Source organism: Panthera leo, chromosome B4, assembly GCF_018350215.1.
Source record: "Panthera leo isolate Ple1 chromosome B4, P.leo_Ple1_pat1.1, whole genome shotgun sequence".
NCBI classification, from domain to species: domain Eukaryota; kingdom Metazoa; phylum Chordata; class Mammalia; order Carnivora; family Felidae; genus Panthera; species Panthera leo.
This window is the reverse complement of record NC_056685.1, coordinates 99,334,313-99,353,747: the sequence shown is the minus strand read 5'-3', so window position 1 is coordinate 99,353,747 and position 19,435 is coordinate 99,334,313. Positions and strand designations below refer to the sequence as shown.

The following is a 19,435-nucleotide window of genomic DNA, read 5'->3' as shown; positions in this document are numbered from 1 at the left end:
AGGGGCGCCTGGGTGGCTCAGTCAGTTAAGCAGCCAACTTTGGCTCAGGTCATGATCTCGCGGTCCGTGGGTTCGAGCCCTGTGTCGGGCTCTGTGCTGACAGCTCGGAGCCTGGAGCCCGTTTCAGATTCTGTGTCTCCCTCGCTCTGACCCTCCCCCGTTCATGCTCTGTCTCTCTCTGTCTCAAAAATAAATAAACTTTAAAAAAAAAATTAAAAAAAAAAAAAGGAAATTTTAAGGATTTTAGGAGCTCTGTGCCAGGAATCAGTGACAAAGACCAAATATTTATTTTGTATCATGCCCCCAAATGATCATGATAAACAATACCAATCATTGACATTTGAGAACGTCAGACAGTGTTCTGAGTGCATGCAGGTATTTGCTCACTGCTGTATGGGAGGGGCCTACAGGGTGAAGATGGAGAGAATGTGTAATCCTCAGAGAGTCTCTTCTAGTAGATAGATGGGGGAGGGGAGGCAAAGGAATCAGCATTTTTAATAAACACTCTAGGTGATTCTAAGTCAAGTGGTCCACAGATTTCTCCTTGGAGAGAGAAAATATACTTTTTAAAAATTGATTTATTTATTTTGAGAGAGAGAGAGAAAGAGAGAGAGAGAGAGAGGATCCCAAGCAGGCTCCACACCCAGAGTGGAGCTTGACGCAGGACTCAATCTCATGACCATGAGATCATGACCTGAGCCGAAACCAAGACTCAATGCTTAACCCGCTGAGCCATGCAGGCGCCCCAAGACAAAATACACTCTTAAAGCAGTTTTGAACTGTTCTACTTTGTTTAGTCTAACACTTCAATAAGATCAAATGATATGTTTTTATTCAGATTCAGAAATGTCTAATTTACATTCTCTAAAGCTGACATGTCTAATGTTTGCAAAGATTTTATTCTAATGCTAATTCTGTGCCCTAGAACTCAATAGACACTCAGGCCAATTTGGTTTCTGAAATGGAAAGAAAAGAAGTACCGAAAATCCCTAGTGCCCCACAGACTTCATCAAGAGTTACTCCTCTGCAATAAATCCAAAATGTAAAAGCAGAGCTCCTAAATCTCATCACTATTGACATTTGGGACTGGATAATTCCTTGTGGGGAGCTCTCCTGTGCATTGTAGAACGTTCGGCATCATCTCTGACCTCTATTCACTAGATGCCAGTAGCAGGCACCCATTTCCTGCCTCCAGTTGTGACAAATCAATAACATCTCCAGACATGGTTCCATGTTCTCTTGGAGGCAAAATCTGCTCCAGTTGAGAACCACTGCTCTAAAGGAAATCAGTGAGGCATCCTGTTATTACCTCCCCTCTGCATACTTCTCCCCCTTGGTTTTACGTTGTCAGGGAACTATGCTCTATGCAAATAACAGAGAGCTAGTTAAAGGCAACAGTGAGGTCAAGGCAAACAGCTGGATCTTCCTCTGGCCCACCGGGTGCCTTCTGGAACTCCAGGAAGCGTCCCTCAAGGGATAGGATGGTGTCAGAGAACTTTGCTGCCTGAACTCCCCACCCCCCCTCCCAGCTTTTAATGTGATCCTGAAGTGGAGATGGAATCATTCTCGCCCATTTTTGTCACAACTGAAAGTTCCCAAATTAGACCACTGAAAGCATTACCTTGTCAATGGGAGCATTTCCAGGAGCAGTTTTCAGGTGTTGTGAGTGTGCAGGTGCTTCTACATAGGCCTGTCTGTAACTATTACCGTCAGAAGCAGGACCTGGGATTTCTGGGACCTCGGGGGATCCCAGAAAAAAGACTTGAGATATTGCCCGTGTTATTAATAGTTTGCCTCAAGTTGCTGAGACTTATCCAACTTGCAGGATAAATCCAGGTGGCCAGGCCACTTGGAGAAAGATAAATAACTGATCATTGATTTCACTAGAGATTTAGGAACTTTATGTGTAGCAAGGAAGAAGAAAACACAGATATAATCTTCTCATCTTTGCTATCTGGAAAATGAAGTATGCCCTCTTAGAATCTGTTTGGACTAGGGGCGCCTGGGTGGCTCAGTCAGTTAAACGTCTGACTTAGCTCAGGTTTGTGGGTTCCAGCCCCATTGGGCTCTGTGCTGACAGCTTGGAGCCTGGAGCCCATTTCGGATTCTGTGTCTCCCTCTCTCTCTCTGCCCCTCCCCTGTTTGTGCTCTATCTCTCTCTCTCTCAAAAATAAACATCAAAAAAAAATATTTTTTAAATAATCTGGATGATTCAGTTTCCACAGGATGATTCAATTTCCACAGGATGATTCAACTGTGGAAACCATTTTTAGGTTTTCAAAATGAAATGAAAAGAAGCTTTCTGAGATTGTCATTGTGAGGGGCCTCTCTCATGACTGGGCCTCAGCACATACAGTTGGAGTAACTGGTCTGTGATGGGTCCAAGAGTGAGAACTACCAGAAAGACTTCTTTCCCTAAAGCCACTCCTCCAGTCATCCCACTCTTGTCTGAAATTAGAAACGCATTTAGATTGATGAAGTTACAGCTTCCAGCCCATCCACAGCCCTTTAAAAAATTCAAATATCCCAGGCAAGAGTAACAGTTAAGATGACATCAACCATTCACACTTCAGTGTGAATTAGTTTATTCTCTGGCACAAAAATGAGGAATTAGTACAAACACTGAGACTTTGAGAGACATTTTTGACAGAGGTGGGAAGGGAGGGATTGTTGGGGAGATGGCATTTTAACACTGATCATCTAGAAAGAAGAGTCTGAAGCAAAAATTAAGTGCTACCAATGTATTTTTTTAAATTTAATACTTTATTATCATTGTTGTTTCAAACTATCAAAATAACATGTGAAACCAAACAATACAGAGGGATATAAAATAAAAATGTATAATCTCTTCCTCCCCCATCCATTTCCACGGCCATGTAAGTCAGTACTAACATTTTGTTTATTTGGTATCTTTTCACTGGGTTTATACAAACTCATATATGCATGTATAGTATATATATATATATACAAAAAACCTAGTATGTATATATATATATATATATATATATATATATATACACAAAAAAACTATATATATATATATATATATATATATATATATATATATAGGGGTTTTTTTTACAAAAATAAAATTATTTTATATGCTTAGTAATTTATCATGGACATCTTTCCAAGTTAGTGCCTTTCTCTCATTCTTTATAAGAGTTGCATATATTTTATGATATAGATATACATTATCTATTCAACATTTTTTCTGTTAGCATCTATGCCTTTTATTTCCAGTTATTTCCTGTTAAAGATAATGCTTCATAATGTGAGCACCAATAAATAAATTATGACGTAGGCAGATAATGGAACGAACCAGATGTAACAACATGTTTAGATCTTAAAAACAAACTTGAGTAAAAAAAAAATACAGAGTAAAATTATCTGTTATGTAAATTGTTAATCATATAAAATAAAACTATATATTGATTATCAACGTTTATAGATGTAATAAAACATTGGCAGAAGAAAAGGTAATGCTTCAAAAAATATCTAGCAGACTTATCTTCATGTGCTATTGTTTTTATTTCAGTAAGACAAATTTATAGGGTATGTCACCCAGGACAAAGACAACAAATTTCTGTTCCTTTTTCATATGACATGGTTCAGGGTGAATTCACTATTCTGTTTACCAGCTTTTAATGTTTCAGCTTGTCTAATTATATAAATCCTATTTGGAAAAGGTAGAGACATAAGAAAAATAAAAGTAACTTAAAGTTCTTCTTTAAGTGTAGCGCTCAAACTGAAACACAAAATTCCTAGGCAAGCTTAAACAGGACATATTTAAGCTGACAATTCACTTTCTTTGTTCTCAAGCCCATCCTCTAGGGATGGCAAAGAATTGTGTTCACTTTGAGGGCATCAATCTTAATAGTTTGATCCTGACTCTTGCAATAATAAATATTCCAAAAGGGATCTGAGAAAATACTTTCTTTTTTAAAATTTTTTTTAATGGTTATTTATTTTTGAGAGAGAGAGCATGAGCAGGGGAAGGGCAGAGAGAGAGGGAGACACAGAATCCAAAGCAGGCTTCAGGCTCTGAGCTGTCAGCACAAGAGGTCAATGCGGGGCTTGAACCCATGAACCACGAGATCATGACTTGAGCCCAAGTCGGCCACCTAACAACTGACCCACCCAGGCGCCCCAAAAATATTTTCTTAACAGTCCAAATAGAAAGCTTGAACAGTTTATCCACCCCATAGTGATACAGAATAAAACAATCAGGACTAGGCACGTCTGTGCCCTTGAATTTTAGGTTTAAGGGCTAATCCAATTTTTATACAGTATAGATATCAAGAAGACAAATGTGGAGTGCAGGAGACAGTGAGTGAGTATGCAGACACACGATCCGGCCCCACCTCCACGTTCAACACTGTTTCATTGAAGATGTCGGTCTATCTGTGCATCAATGTGCTTCCAGAGCCCATCAGGTCGAGGGCTGGTGGCCTGGCATGTGGCCACTCTGGGAAAGAGTGTTGGACACAGTTTGCAGCTGTGGCGCCTGCCCTGATCTACGCTCTCCACCTGCAACTTCAGGAAGCCTCTCTGTCTCCTGTCGCTCTTGAGTGGCATTGCTCTCCCTCTCTCCCACAACCTTTGCCAGCCAATTTGGCAGGGCGATGGTGGCAAAGTAAAACAGGCGCCCTCCTGTCCTTCAGCAAAATGGAGCAGAGGAGCTCTCCACAGAGTTAGTTTTTTTTCCTTTTTCCTTTCTGTCTCTCCTTTCTCTCTTTCTCTCTCTCTTTCTTTCTTTCTTTCTTTCTTTCTTTCTTTTCCTTCCTTCTCCCTTCCTTCCTCCCTTCCTTCCTTCCTTCTCTTTTGCTCTTTCACTCTTTCTTTCTTCAATAGATAGATAGATATAGTTTGAGATATAGTTAACACAAACATAGTTTAAGTTTAAAGTATACAACCCATTGATTTGCTGTATTTATATATTGCAATATGATTACCACTGTAGCTTAGCTAACACCTCCATAGTCACATAATTAACAGGATTTCCTTCTTTCTCATAGCTAAATAATATTTCATTGTATGTATACATACCACATCTTCTTTATTCATTCATCCACTGATGGACTCTTAGGTTGTTTCCATATCTTGGCTATTGTGAATAATGCTACAATAAACATGGGGGTGCAATATATTGTTTTCATTCCCTTTGGATATATACTTAGAATGGGATTGCTGGATCATATGGTAGTTCTCTTTAATTTTTTTGAGGATCTCCATATTGTTTTCCATAATGGCTGAACCAATTTATGTTCACACCAACAGTGCTCAGGAGTCCCCTTTCCTCCATATCTTTGTTATTCTTGTCTTCTTGATAATAGCCATTCTAACAGATGTGAGGTGATATCTCATTGTGGTTTTGATTTGCATTTCCCTCGTGATTAGTGATGCTGAGCACCTTTTCGTGTATCTCTTGGCCATTTGGATGTCTTCTTTGGACAAATGCCCGTTCAATTCCTCTGCCCATTTTTAAACATGATTGTTTGTTATTGAGTTTGTTATTGAGTTCTTTGTATATTTTGGAAATTAACCTCTTGTCAGAAAAATGGTTTGCAAATATTTTTTCTTACTACTTAGGTAGCCTTTTCATTGTGTTGCTTTTTCTTTTGCTGTGCAGGGCTTTTTAGTTTAATGTAGTGCCACCTGTTGATTTTTGCTTGTGTTACCTGTGCATTTGATGTCAGAGGGTTTCCTAAATACATATTTTAAAAACCTCTCATCCCATCCACTTGCTAGAAATCCCTCCCTAAGGTAAGTTATCTTACTTTAAACATTACCTAGTTGAAGAGGACATAGACTGAAGTCGCTCTAAACTCTTGCTGAGAGAAAACAAGGTACGGGGCACAGGGGGACAAGGAGCAAATTACTAAGCCGAATATTCATTATATCCCGCAAGTTCTGGAGAGGGAATCTTTACATCTCCCTGCCCTTGTCTGCTATCTTTCATATTATTGTAAATAACCAAAATGTGTCAGGTGCTCTTCCTCTTTGTTCCTAAAGCTCACTATGCTTACTACTATTTCAGAATTTATAACATTTCTAAGATTTTAAAATAAAAGCATTAGTGAGGGAATATTCTAACTGATACTAAGTCTCTTTAGGTCTTTAATTCCCTAATACAAAGCCAAATTTATTATATATTCGGGTCATGGGCAGTGTGATTCTGCTTCCAAAGTACATGTAAGTCTTTAGGCATGAGACAGATAATGGTCAAACTATACACATGAACTACCCTACTTCCCCACAAAAGTCAGTAGAATGTCTCACTCTAGTTTGGGAGCCCTGTACATATTCCAAACCTAGAGTTGTAACAGAATGCACACAGATGAGCCTCAGCTACTAGACTATTAGTTTCTAGAATTCAGAGACTGTTTTATTCACCTTTTTATTTTTAGCTGCCAGGACAGTGCCTTGAACATAGTAGACACTCAACAAGTGTTTGTCAAATACTTGTTCAATGGAAAAATGGAGCAGGGAAGGAAACCAACACTTACTGAGTGCCTGCTACATGCCAAGCTCTGGACTAAGTGCTTTGCAGAAGTTCTCGCATACTTTGGTATTTTTGTTAGTGTTCTGCGTGGTGGGTAGCTCCAAGAATAGCACTAGGACCAGCAGAGACCATCGGAAGATACATTTCTGTTCAACATTAGGAGCTTCGTAATGTTCAGAGATGACTAAACATGGAGCCAGCTGTGTCAGGGAGGATGAATTCCCTGTGACTATGCGTAGGCAGAAGATGTTATATAGGGACTCAAGCATCAGGTGGGTTGGGGACTGTCAGCCAGACCAAAGCCCCTCACTCAGATGCCCACAGAGGCCAGGCAAGGAGCATAAATGAGAAAAGAGGCCAAGTGTAAGAAGTTCTTCACTTCTCCCTTTACTCCATGTAAAACAGTTGCAGCGGGGTGCCTGGGTGGCTCAGTCGGTTAAGTGTCTAACTCTTGGTTTCAGCTCAGGTCATGATCTCACGCTTCGTAGGTTTGAGCATTGAGCTGTGTGCTGACAGCATGGACCCTGCTTGGGATTCTCTCTCCCTCTCCCTCTTCTCCCCCCACCAAAATAAATTGATTAATTAAAAAAAAAAAAAAAAAAAACAGTTGCAGCATCATGATGAGCAGTTGCTGACTCTCAACCTCTAAATTGGAGACACAATAGGGAGTAATGGGGTCATATTCCTTCTAATACACAATTGTTTTTCAGCACCAATAGTTTTCATGCAGGGACATGGATCCTGTTTTGAGAAACCTTTCTATTTTTTCTTTACGTTTATTTATTTTGAGAGAGAATGAGTGGGTGTGTGCAGGATCTAGTGGGGGATGGGCAGAGAGAGAGAGAGAGGGAGAGAAAGAGAATCCCCAGCGGGCTCTGCACTGTCAGCGCAGAGCCCGACTTGGGGCTCAAAGTCATGAATCCTGAGGTCATGACCTGAGCCAAAACCAAGAGTCAGATGTTTAACCAACTGAGTCACCCAGGTGCCTCAAGAAATCTTTCCATTTTTAGAGAGAAGCCAGGAATTCTCCTTTTTATATAAAAGCTTCTAATTCTTAAATGTGCTATCAAATTCCATTGGGGAAAGAAATAACACTGTGGGCCACATAACATGTCTACACATTTGGCTTATGGTCACTTTGTTATCTCTGCAACTGGTAATGTTTAAGGTAACTTTAAACCTGAGATTCTTAGAATATTTGCCTTACAGAATGGTTACAATCCAGTGTTTGGCTATAAATGATAAATCCTGACATTGAATGGCAATGTCCTAGGTTCACAAATCTCTAACTTTAACTTTTATGCAAGGGGATGGATTTGTGCTGGCCCTATTTCATTTCACTGACTTTCTGTCATCATCATCATTGCAGTAGAGGCTTATCTGATTATTTTACGTAACTTCATCAACCACAGAGTTGATGGATAGCACAGGGATAGAGAAAGCCAGGTAATCTTATTATGACTTCGAGCACAGGTCTCAGTTCTCATGCAGCACATGAGACTTGAATGAATTAAACCCTTGTCCAAGATGATGCACACATCAGCAGTTATATTTTGACAGCTCCGGTTTTGAATTATCTTTCCAGATGTTCTCTCAGTAATTAGAGAAGCCCCGTTTCTAGTGAAGCTCTTTCGACTGGAGGGTCAAAAATGACTTGAGTAGAAGTTTTTATCCTTCTATAAAGTGACATCTTTCCTTCTTAATCTGCATTGATAGAAGCTGTTTTCTATTATCTGGAATTCAGAAGAAGTGTCTTCTCCTGGGAGAATATACCATGTCTTAGAAGTTTGTAATTGCTGATTTCTACAATGATCAAGATCAACTCTGCTCTAGGCTATAGAAGAAGCCCAAGCCCACCCTTTGTTTTTTCTTTTCTTCCTTGGGTTAGCTTGTTTGTTTGTTTTGCCACTGGCATGATCCTATTTGCCACCCCTAAAATTCTGGTGTTGTCCTAACATAATGGTGTCAAGGAGGCCATTTGGCCAACTAGTAGGGTTGTAGGACTTAGAGTTACCTTCTTTAGAAAAAGGAGACCCTGTACTTCCATATGGAGTATCGTCTTCACCAGGAAACAGGGTTAAGGAGAGGCCTACAGTAAGAAACAAAGGGAAGTTTCCTGTAGTAGCATGCCTACTATGTATCTCCTTGCTGACATAACATGGCAATCGTCCAAGAGTCTCTAGGCTTCAGGTATGGCAAGTTAGGGCACTGACTTCTAGATTCTGACAGACTCAACTTTCCTTTTGTTCCCCCCAAATGAGGGAGTTGTGGCTGTTTCCTGCACTTGCTGTCTTTGGTCACCTCACGGTGTCTCTAACACTTGTATACCCAGTTTCTCATAATTACTTGTCTCTGTTGTTGCAATTTCTGTTTTCCTGACTGGACTCTGACAGACACAACTTGCTTTAAGATAAATTCGTTACTTATATTTCTGTCAGAGAATTGTGTTGTCCATAAATACTGAGGATACTTCAAGCTGCCAATTTGACTTTTCTATCTTCAATTGAGGCAAGAAGACTGATGGAAGAAAGCAGTTAAAATCATGAACAAATGTGGATTTTGAGATAATTTACAGATTTCAGTTACTATCCTATTTTCTTTTTGTCATCGTGTGTCAAGTGTTTCTTGTAAATAGCATTAAGGACAGTCTCTTTTTTTCTTGTCTTTTATTATTATTATTGTTATTATTATTATTTTTTTTTTTTTACTTATTTTTGAGACAAAGACAGACAGAGTGTGAGCAGGGGAGGGGCAGAGAGAGAGGGAGACACAGAATCTGAAGCAGGCTCCAGGCTCTGAGTTGTCAGCACAGAGCCCGACTGGGGGCTCGAACTCACAGACCGTGAGATCATGACCTGAGCCGAAGTCAGACGCTTAACCCACTGAGCCACCCATGTGCCCTAAGGGCAGTCTATTTTTTTTTTAAGCTCATTCAGTGTCTGACTTTAATGGGGAATCAGTCCATTCATAATTAGTGTAAAAACGGGTATACTTGATTTTAATTCTTTCAATTTTACTCTGATTTTTAAAAATGAACTTTGCCATTGTTTCCTCTATTCTTTTCCCTATTTCTTGGTTTGGTTATCCCAATTTTTATCCCTATGTCCCTGAATAATCAAATTTAATTATATGGCTAAAGAAAAGTGTTTTGTATGTTTTATTTTTATTTTTTTTAATGTTTATTAATTTCTGAGGGGTGGGTTAAGGGGCAGATAGAGACGGAGAGCAGATAGAGACGGGGGCAGATGATTCAAAGAAGGCTCTACATGGACAGCAGCGAGGCCGATGTGAGGCTTGAACTCACAAACTGTGAGGTCATGAGCTGAGCCAAAGTTGGATGCTCAACTGACTAAACCAGCCAGGTGCCCCTTGTATGTTTTTAATTTGAAAAAGACCAGAGATTTAAAATGCCCTTTTTCTAATGGTCATGCTTTCATTCACATGGTTTGCCAAGGAATCTTTTAGGGAAACTAGGGCAGCAGAAGAGATTCAGATGTCATCCTGGGTGCTCTGGACTCCACAATGGCGAGATTGCTTTGGCTCTCCATTAGACATTCCAACACACAGGTTTTCTCTAAAATATAAAGAAAAGCAAATCAAAAGAGAAGACCTTGAAATAAAAAAAAGTTCTGCTATGAAAACAGCTTATTAAGGAATTGATGTGAAAGTTGGTGAGTCCCTTTATGCTCTGACAAGCTTTGGTATGCTTTTCCTCTCCCAGAAAAGCACTACTTACACTGGCAAACTCCTGTGAATCCTTTTTCTAAAAAATATTTTTTTTAAGTTTATTTATTTATTTTGAGAGAGTGAGAGAGTGCTAGTAGGACAGGGGCAGAGAGAGAGAGAGAGAGAGAGAGAGGGAGAATTCATGCAGAGCCCAATTCAGGACTTGAATTCACAAACCACAAGATCATGACCTGAGTTGAAGTTGGATGCTTAACCTACAGAGTCACCCAGGTGCCCCTCCTATGCATCCTTTGAGGTGTGTTCAGAAGGTCTTTTCTGTAAATCTTTCCCTGACCACCCTCTCCAAACCTGCTTCCTTCTTTGTGCCCCCTCCACGCCTTATGCATGCCCCCATTACAGCCCTTATAGCATGGTTTTGCAATTATCATCCTCTGCTCTAAGCTATGTGCTGTTTGAGGGCAGAAACTTCTGTTCATTTAGCTTCGCATCTTCACTAGTTACTGCCAATGCTTAATAAACACTTGTTGAGTAAATGATTAATTGTTTTGCCAACGGTAGTGGTTTATTAACAGCAACATATTTCTTTCATCTTTTATCTTTGCTTTTTTCCTGAAGCAACAGAAAAAAAAATAACTTCAGAATTAATGTTACCTCTAAGGAACACAAATAGTATTCTCACTAGTCCTATTAACGTGTTCCCCTAATATTTTGGGAATTTAGGTTGAGGCCATCTGAACCCTTGTCTCTCTCTGTTCCTCAACAATCTTTTGGCAGATTCCTGTGTGTGTGTGTATCAATGACTAACCATCTGAATTCAATTTGCAACCTTCTTGCTCATGGGGCAAACATTGGCAATTAGCCTAACTGGTAGTCCTACTGGCTAAAATCACATCCAATAAGACTTCCTTAGGACGTATCCAGTTGGATACTTTCTTTTGGAATGCTTAAATGAATGCCCATCCTTTAACTTAAAATGATCTTTTTAATCTCCCCCTCCACAGATTAAGGCCTTTATTTAGCATGACAGCAACTGAATTCCCCAACTCTGCCAGACATGCAACTTGATTATGAGTTCAGTCAATACCTAAAATCAATGCAAAAAAAGTAAAGTCAGAAAGGTTCGAAATATAAATCCATTAAGGCCTGACATTTTCTCAAAATTTTAGTGAATAGCACACAGTCACTCTCTGCTCCAGCTGTAAAAATAACACTATGAATGTAAACTAAAATTAGTAACTTGGACCTCCTTTATAAGAAATTCATCATTTTAAAAAATGCAGAGAAACCATTGGGAAGCAATTTCCACAAATCGAAGGACTCCTCATTTAGAGTGAATACAATATACACAATAGAGAGTATACAGTGAACACTACCACCAGACTGGCTCAAACACAAGGTCTAACAGAATTGTTGTCACAAAGCACATTTGAAAGGGATTGCTAGCAATATGAATTCCTCAGGAAGGTTTTCAATCTCTTAAGTATTTATGCAGGCTGAAGACTGAAGGGGGATTCTAAGAGATCTGTGGCCACATTTGGCAGAGTAGAGGTTCATGGAGTCCACCAGGAAAAACAAACAAAACAAACCAAAACAAAACAAAACCCTAGAGGCCTCTTGCTTTCGTGCCTTGACAGGCTGACACCGTAAATTACCTGTACAACCTGCAGTTGTCTACTCTGTTAGTAGAAGGAAGAGTTCAGGTAGGTTGGGTCATGTTATTTCCCTCTCCTTCTGGGAAACTGTCAGACTGACTTTCCAGCTCTCCCAGAACTCACGTGTAGCCACAGGCCTGAGTGCTGTCAATGGGAAATTCCCAGCAGACACCGTCCAGGTGGCCTAAATTCAACTCAGTTCTGAAACTATTTACCTAGAAAATAGCATCAGCGGGCACCTGGGTGGCTCAGTCGGTTAAGCTTCTGACTCTTGATTTTGGCTTAGGTCATGATGCAGGGAGTCAGGCCCTGTGCTGACAGTGGGGATCCTGCTTAAGATTCTCTCTCTCACTCTTTCTTTGCCCCTCCCCAACTTGTGCGCTCATGCACTCTCTCTCTCTCTCTCAAAATAAATACATAGACTTAAAAAAAAAAAAAAAAAAAAGAAAGAAAATAGCGCCAGATCCCACAGGTTAAGGACACTGTTGTACAAGACTCCCCTCCACCCCCTTGAGAAGCCAATTTTAAGTGCAGGTTTGTAACTTGTGCTTCTGACCAAGTGGCTATAAATTGGCGGTTCCTACAACCCCCTGCTTAGGGTCGAGTGATTTGCTACAGCATCTCACAGAACTCAGGGAAACATTTGCCAGTTTATTATAAAAGGATATACTATAAAACAATACATGTGGGAAAAGGCTCAGAGCTCCCATGCTTTCTAAGCATACCACAATCCTTAAATTCCCATGAGTTCTGGGGCGCCTGGATGGTTCAGTCGATAAGCTTCCGACTTCAGCTCAGGTCATGATCTCATGGTTCCTGAGTTCGAGCCCCACGTCAGCCTCTGTGCTGACAGCTGGGAGCCTGGAGCCCGCTTCAGATTCTGTGTCTCCCTCGGTCTCTGCCCCTCCCCCACTCATGCTCTGTCTCTTTCAAAAATAAATAAACATCTAAACAAACAAATTTCCATGGGGTCATCCACCAGGAAGCTCTCCAAATCTCCTTTTGGTTTTTTATGAAAACTTCATTACATAAGCATGATTGATTAAATCAATGGCCATTGGTGATTAAGCTCAATCTCCAGCCCCTCTCTCCTCCTGGGAAATCAGGGGGTGAGATCAAAAGTTCCAGCCTTCTAAACACCTGGCTGTTTCCCTTGGCAACCAGCCCCCCCCCCCAGGGTGCAATGCGGCTAGTCACCTCATTAACATAACAAAAGACACTTTGTTTCACTCTCAACACGTAGGAAATTCCAGGGGTTTGAAGAGCTCCAGGCCAAGAACAAGGATGAAGACCAAAAATGTTTTCTTACTGTAAGTCACAATATCGCAGATTGGATCTAATGAATATTAAAAATAATATTTGCAAAGAGTTTTTAGTCATGTAAATGATTATTGCTAAGGGTAACAGAATATGCCATCTCAAAATATGAATGTAGGCGTTCAGGACATGCTACCTCATAATATGCTGCTTTGGCATTTTGAGTTGTAGACATTTGAAAAGCAATAAATGCAAGGAGGGCTATCTCTGAACTGCTCGTATCTGCCTCAAGACAGAGCAACAAAAGGAACTCAGTTATAGATCCCTCCCCAGGAGTTTCATCAACCAGGAATCACTGACACCACATCCAAACTTGACCACAAATTATCATATCTCCCATCTATTTTTTTCTAAGAACCCATTCATCTTCCCTAAAAATCACTTACTCTCCCCTATGAGGCCTATACCTTCCTCCCCTCCCCAATTAATATGGTATTTAAGCCTGAACTCTGAGCACCTCTGAGTTACTCATTTTTCCCTGGTCATCTCCCATGCATACATGAGGTATACACGTTAATAAACTTCTTTTATTACAGAGGTCTTTGCTAAGAACTTTGAGGGTAGAGGGAGGATTAATTTCCCTCCCGTACAATTATTAGAAAGATATGTAAAAAGAATAGGATACAAAATTGTTTTTTTTCCAAAACATCTCCAATGCATTTTTGGAAAGTAGGAAAAAATATGCCCAAATGTTAAAGTCAAAAATTGAAAGACGGGAGTCTGGGTGGCTCAATTGGTTAGGCCTCTGACCTTAGCTCTGCTCATGATCTCATGATTTATGGGTTTGAGCCCCATGTCAGGCTCTGTGCTGACAGCTTGGAGCCTGGAGCCTGCTTCAGATTCTGTGTCTCCCTTTGTCTCTTGCCCCTCCCGTGCTCATGCTCTGTATCTCTCTCTCTCTCAAAAATAAACATTAAAAATTTTTTTAATTGAAAGAACAATTCATTGGAAATCCATATCCCTTCACTTATATCCAACACTACCCATATGTTGGAGGGCTCCCTATTTTCTCCTCTAGCCTTGGCCTTACTCAAGGGATGAGAGGTATTCTGAGCCAAGAGGTATGCCCATCTGGAGCTCATCTCCTGCCACAACCCCTCACTTTTATTCCATGCTTCAGGTGTCCTAGAGCCTGGAATTCCTATTACTTTCATCTTTTTGGGGGTCCATTTTCCTGAGGTTAGACCATCTCCACTGTGCATAGCCCTTGGCCCAATGGTGGCCAAGAAACATCTGTTTCTGAGAGTGGGGAGCTGCATGATATGGATGTGAAGGTGAGGAAAGTAATTTCCCTAAGTTCTTGGATGGACTCCTATAGCCAAAGATAGATTAGTAAGAGAAAAACTAACAGAGAAGTTTATTAATATGTATACCTCTTGTATGGATGGGAGATACCTAGGGAAAGATCAGTAACTTAAAGCTTTAGTTAGAACCTCAGTTCATACAGTATCTTAGCAAAGGAACAACACATTTCTATAGAAGTCACAGACAAAGGAAATAGACTTTGAGTCTCTAAGGGCAGCAAATAATGAACACACAGATATATAGGAAACTAATGGTAGATAAAAGCTGGATAGTAAGGTTTGTTATATAGATTCTTCCAGTACCATTTCCACGCTGATAGGATCTAAAGTTATCTCTAGTGACTAACTTTTGTCCTTCTTGATAGAGAGGGGAAGAGAGATATCCTTGAAAATTTATGTCCTTGTTTTGGGCAAATAGAGGGAGGGCAGCAAGCTTTTCTTATATCTGCATCTTCTCAGTTGTCTTCAACTCCAAATAATCTTCTGCCAAAGGGGCATGTTTTGGGGTTTCACATTCTGCTACCCCACGGGTGGTGCTTCAATTCATGAACTGAGGTGTCCACACAGGTGTGCATAGAGCCCCTTATGGTGCAGGATGGACTTAGGAATGGGTGAGAAATGGTTGCAGGCCAGGAGACCAGGGCTGCCTTTCCTTGAATTGCTATGTTTTAACATAAAACTTACAGGTGTTTGTGAATTCTAAATTTGAACTTGGTTTCCAGATCATTATGAAGATGCATTGGTCAAAGTAAAGAATAGAATGTATTTTATTATTTTATGAGTTTGCTTTATAACTTTAAATATTTAGGCATGGTATATGAGTCTCCATTCGTACTTTTGACCCAGACCCTTCAGGGTTAGGAACAGTCTTGCTTAAATATACCAATTATCAACATTTTGCCACATTGGCTTGTTTTATCTGTCTGTCTATCTATCTATCTATCATCTATCATCTATCTATCTATATCAATGGGCCTTATTTTTTAATGCTGAAGCATTTGAAAGTATGCTGCAGATATCATGGCACTTTCTCTCTGAATACTTTACCATGTGTTTCTTAAGAACAAGGATATTCTCCCATATAACCATAATATATCACACCAAAGAAGTTTAATGTTGATATAATAAAATTATCTAATAAATGTGGCCTATATTCAAATTTTCTCCATTGTCTTAATGCCCTGTCAAAGATTTTTTGTTTTTTTTTTTTCTAATCTAGGATCCAATCAAGGATCACTCATAATATTTGCTTTTCATGTTGTATGGTAATGACAAAAAGACCAAGAAAGGCTTTCTCTTAAATGGAGGTCAAATTAGATTGCTCAGCAAAATTGGTGGAAATGTTAAAACACTAACCACATTTTTTGGAAATAGAACACAAAGTCTTCAAGATTTTAAGGGAGTGAAGGGAGAATAAATGCAACAGCCTTTGAGCTTTAATTTCCGTTTTTTCTGAGGCTGTTATTCCTAAATGATATGCACCTGCTTTTTCTTCTGTGGGCTTCTACTGTGATTTTATGTTTGTCCTAAATTTTCAGAGGAATAAATGCAGTGTTAGATGAAGGAACGTTTTCATTATTATCCTAGAAAGAGAGTGTGTGTGTGAGTGGGGGAGAGGGGCAGAGGGAGAGAGAGAGAGAGAGAGAGAGAGAGAGAGAGAGAGAGAGAGAGAGAGGGAGAGAGAGAGAGAGAGAGAGAGAGAGAGAGAATTTCAAGCAGGCTCCATGCTCAGCCTGGAGCCTGACACAGGGCTTGATCCCATGACCCTGGGATCATGACTTGAGCCGAAATCAAGAGTCAGATGCTCAACTGACTGAGCCATCCAGGTGCCTCTAGATGAAGAAATTTTTAAAGTAAATAAAACCTTAAGCAAGCTGTATTCACATGTTTTTGATAAACAAATTTGCACTTTGCACATTTGCAAATCCTTCAGTGCTAAACACTGATTTTCTCACCCCTTTCTTGGCCAGACTTTTTCTGTGTCCTCATGTACAGCAGGAAGACATTGATGTTTGTGAAAACTCAGCCATTTTATGATAACTCACTGGTTTTTGTGGCCATACACTAATGTTATAAGCATCTATCTCATAAGATTTCATTTAAGAATAAAAATGTTCTTAACAAGAAACACATTAAACAGACAAACATTAGGTATTAGAGATCAATACCCCTACATAATCATTTGGGGTGTCCAACACAAGAACACAAGACTCTTGAACACAAGAGTTCATTGGAAAACTGACATTTTAAAAATATTTGAGCGCAAGAAAATAAGCAAAGAATTAAAAAGGACTTTTCAAGCAAAATTTTGTTTCCTTATAGATTATGAACTTCAAATGATTTGCTTCGTTTTAAAGGTGTAAATAGTTGAAGATCAGAAAAATAATATTGTCTATGCAGTGTGTTGTGTATATAAATTTTTATTTATTTATTTATTTATTTATTTATTACACAACATTCTACATAGACAAATCTTCATGCATCTAAGTCAATGCTATTGAAAGTGTGATGCATGGGTAGGTGCCAAATAGCACATTATTTGTAACCAGTTTTGAAATAAATTTCGAGTCCCACGATGGAACTGCTCCTTCCCTGGGTGCCACATCAGTGAACTGAAATTTAGATAACTTTCATGTCCCTATGAATGCTCGGCTTCACCAGAAACAGACTATCCAGGCAGCCAGTCCCCAAAAGTCCCGCCAATTTAGGACTCCTCCTTATTTCCTTGTTCCTTCTCACCCCAAGCAAAGTTGACTATGTAGCCCCAGCCAATCTGATATTTTCTCTTTCTCTCTTCCTTGTTCTTTATTCTTTGTCCTGTAAAAGCTTTCAGTCTTTCTCTCTCCCCATTTAACAATTCTCTGAATGGAGGCTATCTGCTTCATGAGGTGTTATCACATAGTTTGTCTTCTTTAATCATTTTTTAACAAGTCCATGAGGAAACAAGTAATAAATTGAAAGGAAGCATTTAGAAACTTTCAAAGCAGTATGTCAGAGTACCTTTATACATGTTGAATCCAAGAAAAGAAAACCTGGCTTGTATTTTGTATATCTTTTTATTCCATCTTTCTACTTCTTGTTGTTGTTGTTGTTGTTGTATTTTTATATGAGTTCATGATGGATTGGGAAAAGAAAAACTGGTTCTTCACCTCAGATAATTTGAGAAGCACTTCTGAACATGGTATTTGGCAGGAGTGTGAAGTGTGTGTGTGTGTGTGTGTGTGTGTGTGTGTGTGTGTTTATAGGGTTGAAAGAAAAGAGAGGTGAAGTGGAAAGTCATTAGATCAAATGCAATATCATTTGCAAAAGAGGTTTATATTAAATAATAAAAGACTATATATATTTCCAAATACGATGTAAACAAAGGAGTTCAGAACAAGACTGCTCCTCCTTAACATGCCACTCTCGCAGGAGGATTACTTTGACCTGAAGGCAATCAAGACCCAGAAGACTCGTGAGAAGCTTGTAACCTCCCCCTTAAATGCCTAAAAGAAATGTAATTTTTTCATTTGTGGGGGAAATATGCAATTATAAAGGAAATTTACGTTGGAAAGGGGGCCTCTACCAAGAAGAGAGCTACTGCCAGAGATAAACCATTTTTACTTAAGAAACTGATCTGCCTAACCTTGATTTGCCAAACATTTCCTCTCTCCCCTTCCTATAAATTGCTTTCCCTCCTCTGAAACCTTTTCCTTAGCTCAGGATGTTTTATAAACCTCAATTGCCTGGTTGCCTTTTGGGTCTCCTGCACATGTACGCAAATAGATTTGTTTTTCTCCTGTTAATCTGTCTTATGTCATTTTAATGATTGGACCAGCCACAGAACCTAGAAGGGTACAATAAAAATTCCTCCCCTACACAAATTCATAAACCAAATGGGTTAGCTAATCTTCTATTATTATTTGAAACCATTTTTAGGGAATAAACGAAAGAACAAAAGATGTGCCAGGTCACAGTACTTGAACATTTTTAGTGTTTGTTTCCTCTCTCTCTCTCTCTCTCTCTCTCTCTCATTTACTTGCTCTCTCTCCATTTGTTTATCCTTTACAGTGTCCACACTATCCGATAATGGCTTTCCATGTTACCAACATAGGGGAGAGTAAAATAATTTTCCCTCTACCCTTCTAAGTTCTCAGCTGGAGCCCTATAAAACAAGATTAATAAGAGAAAAACAAACAGAAGTTTATAATGTATACCTACTGGATACAAGGGAAGTATTCAGAAAACTGAGTAACTCTCAGAGGTGATATACCATTCAGGCTTAAATACCATCCTTAGCTAAAGACAAAAGACAGAAGGGTTGGGGGAAGTCAGTTACGGGGAGATGGGCAGCACAAGTCTGGTAAACAAGAGTAAGATTTGCCATGAAGATTTAAGTCAGGGACTTCTGCATTGATAAGAGTTTCTTCTGGTTTGGTTATCCTTCTCTTCCTGGTACAGTGAGGGAGATACCCTTCCAAATAGAGATTTCTTTATAAATATCAATTTCTCTTACAAAAGGGTAACTTCTACTCCATTTTCAGAGCTTCTCCTGTGTCTGCTCCTTCTCAAAGAGGAGCCTTATGCCAAAGAGGTATCATTGGGATGGCATATTCTGCCACTAATCAGTGTCAATATTCACATTCCCTTCAGATTTGCCTCAACATCTTGCTCACATTCCTCCAAATGGTCCTTTTTCTTTCACTTGCCTCTGCTCTTCCTTTCTCCACCATAACAGTTCCTGAAATCCTATTTTCTCTGAATGCTTTCTTTCCATTAACCTCATCCCACACAGATCACTTCATTAGATGATCTCAATGTTTAGATGTATTTTGTATAATTTTGAATTTTATGCAATAGTTTGTAATTGTTCTCAAGCTCGCCTCCTGTTGGCTACCCACTCTATGACATCATCCCTTTGGATTCTAAATTCCTGCAAAATAGGAGTAGCTACTTTGGTTCCAGAGCTGCGCTGCCCAAGCCAGTAGCTA

General features: G+C 39.5%; 1 long non-coding RNA gene across 1 annotated transcript; it reads right to left on the bottom strand.

Annotated features, from left to right (window-relative positions):
- Positions 1-9,906: 9,906 nt before the first annotated feature.
- On the bottom strand, positions 9,907-19,270 carry LOC122223685. Its single transcript, XR_006204393.1, has 2 exons — positions 19,121-19,270; positions 9,907-10,079 (listed from the first exon to the last, which is right to left on the bottom strand). It is a non-coding gene; the product is annotated as an uncharacterized LOC122223685 (long non-coding RNA).
- Between the last annotated feature and the right edge of the window lie 165 nt (positions 19,271-19,435).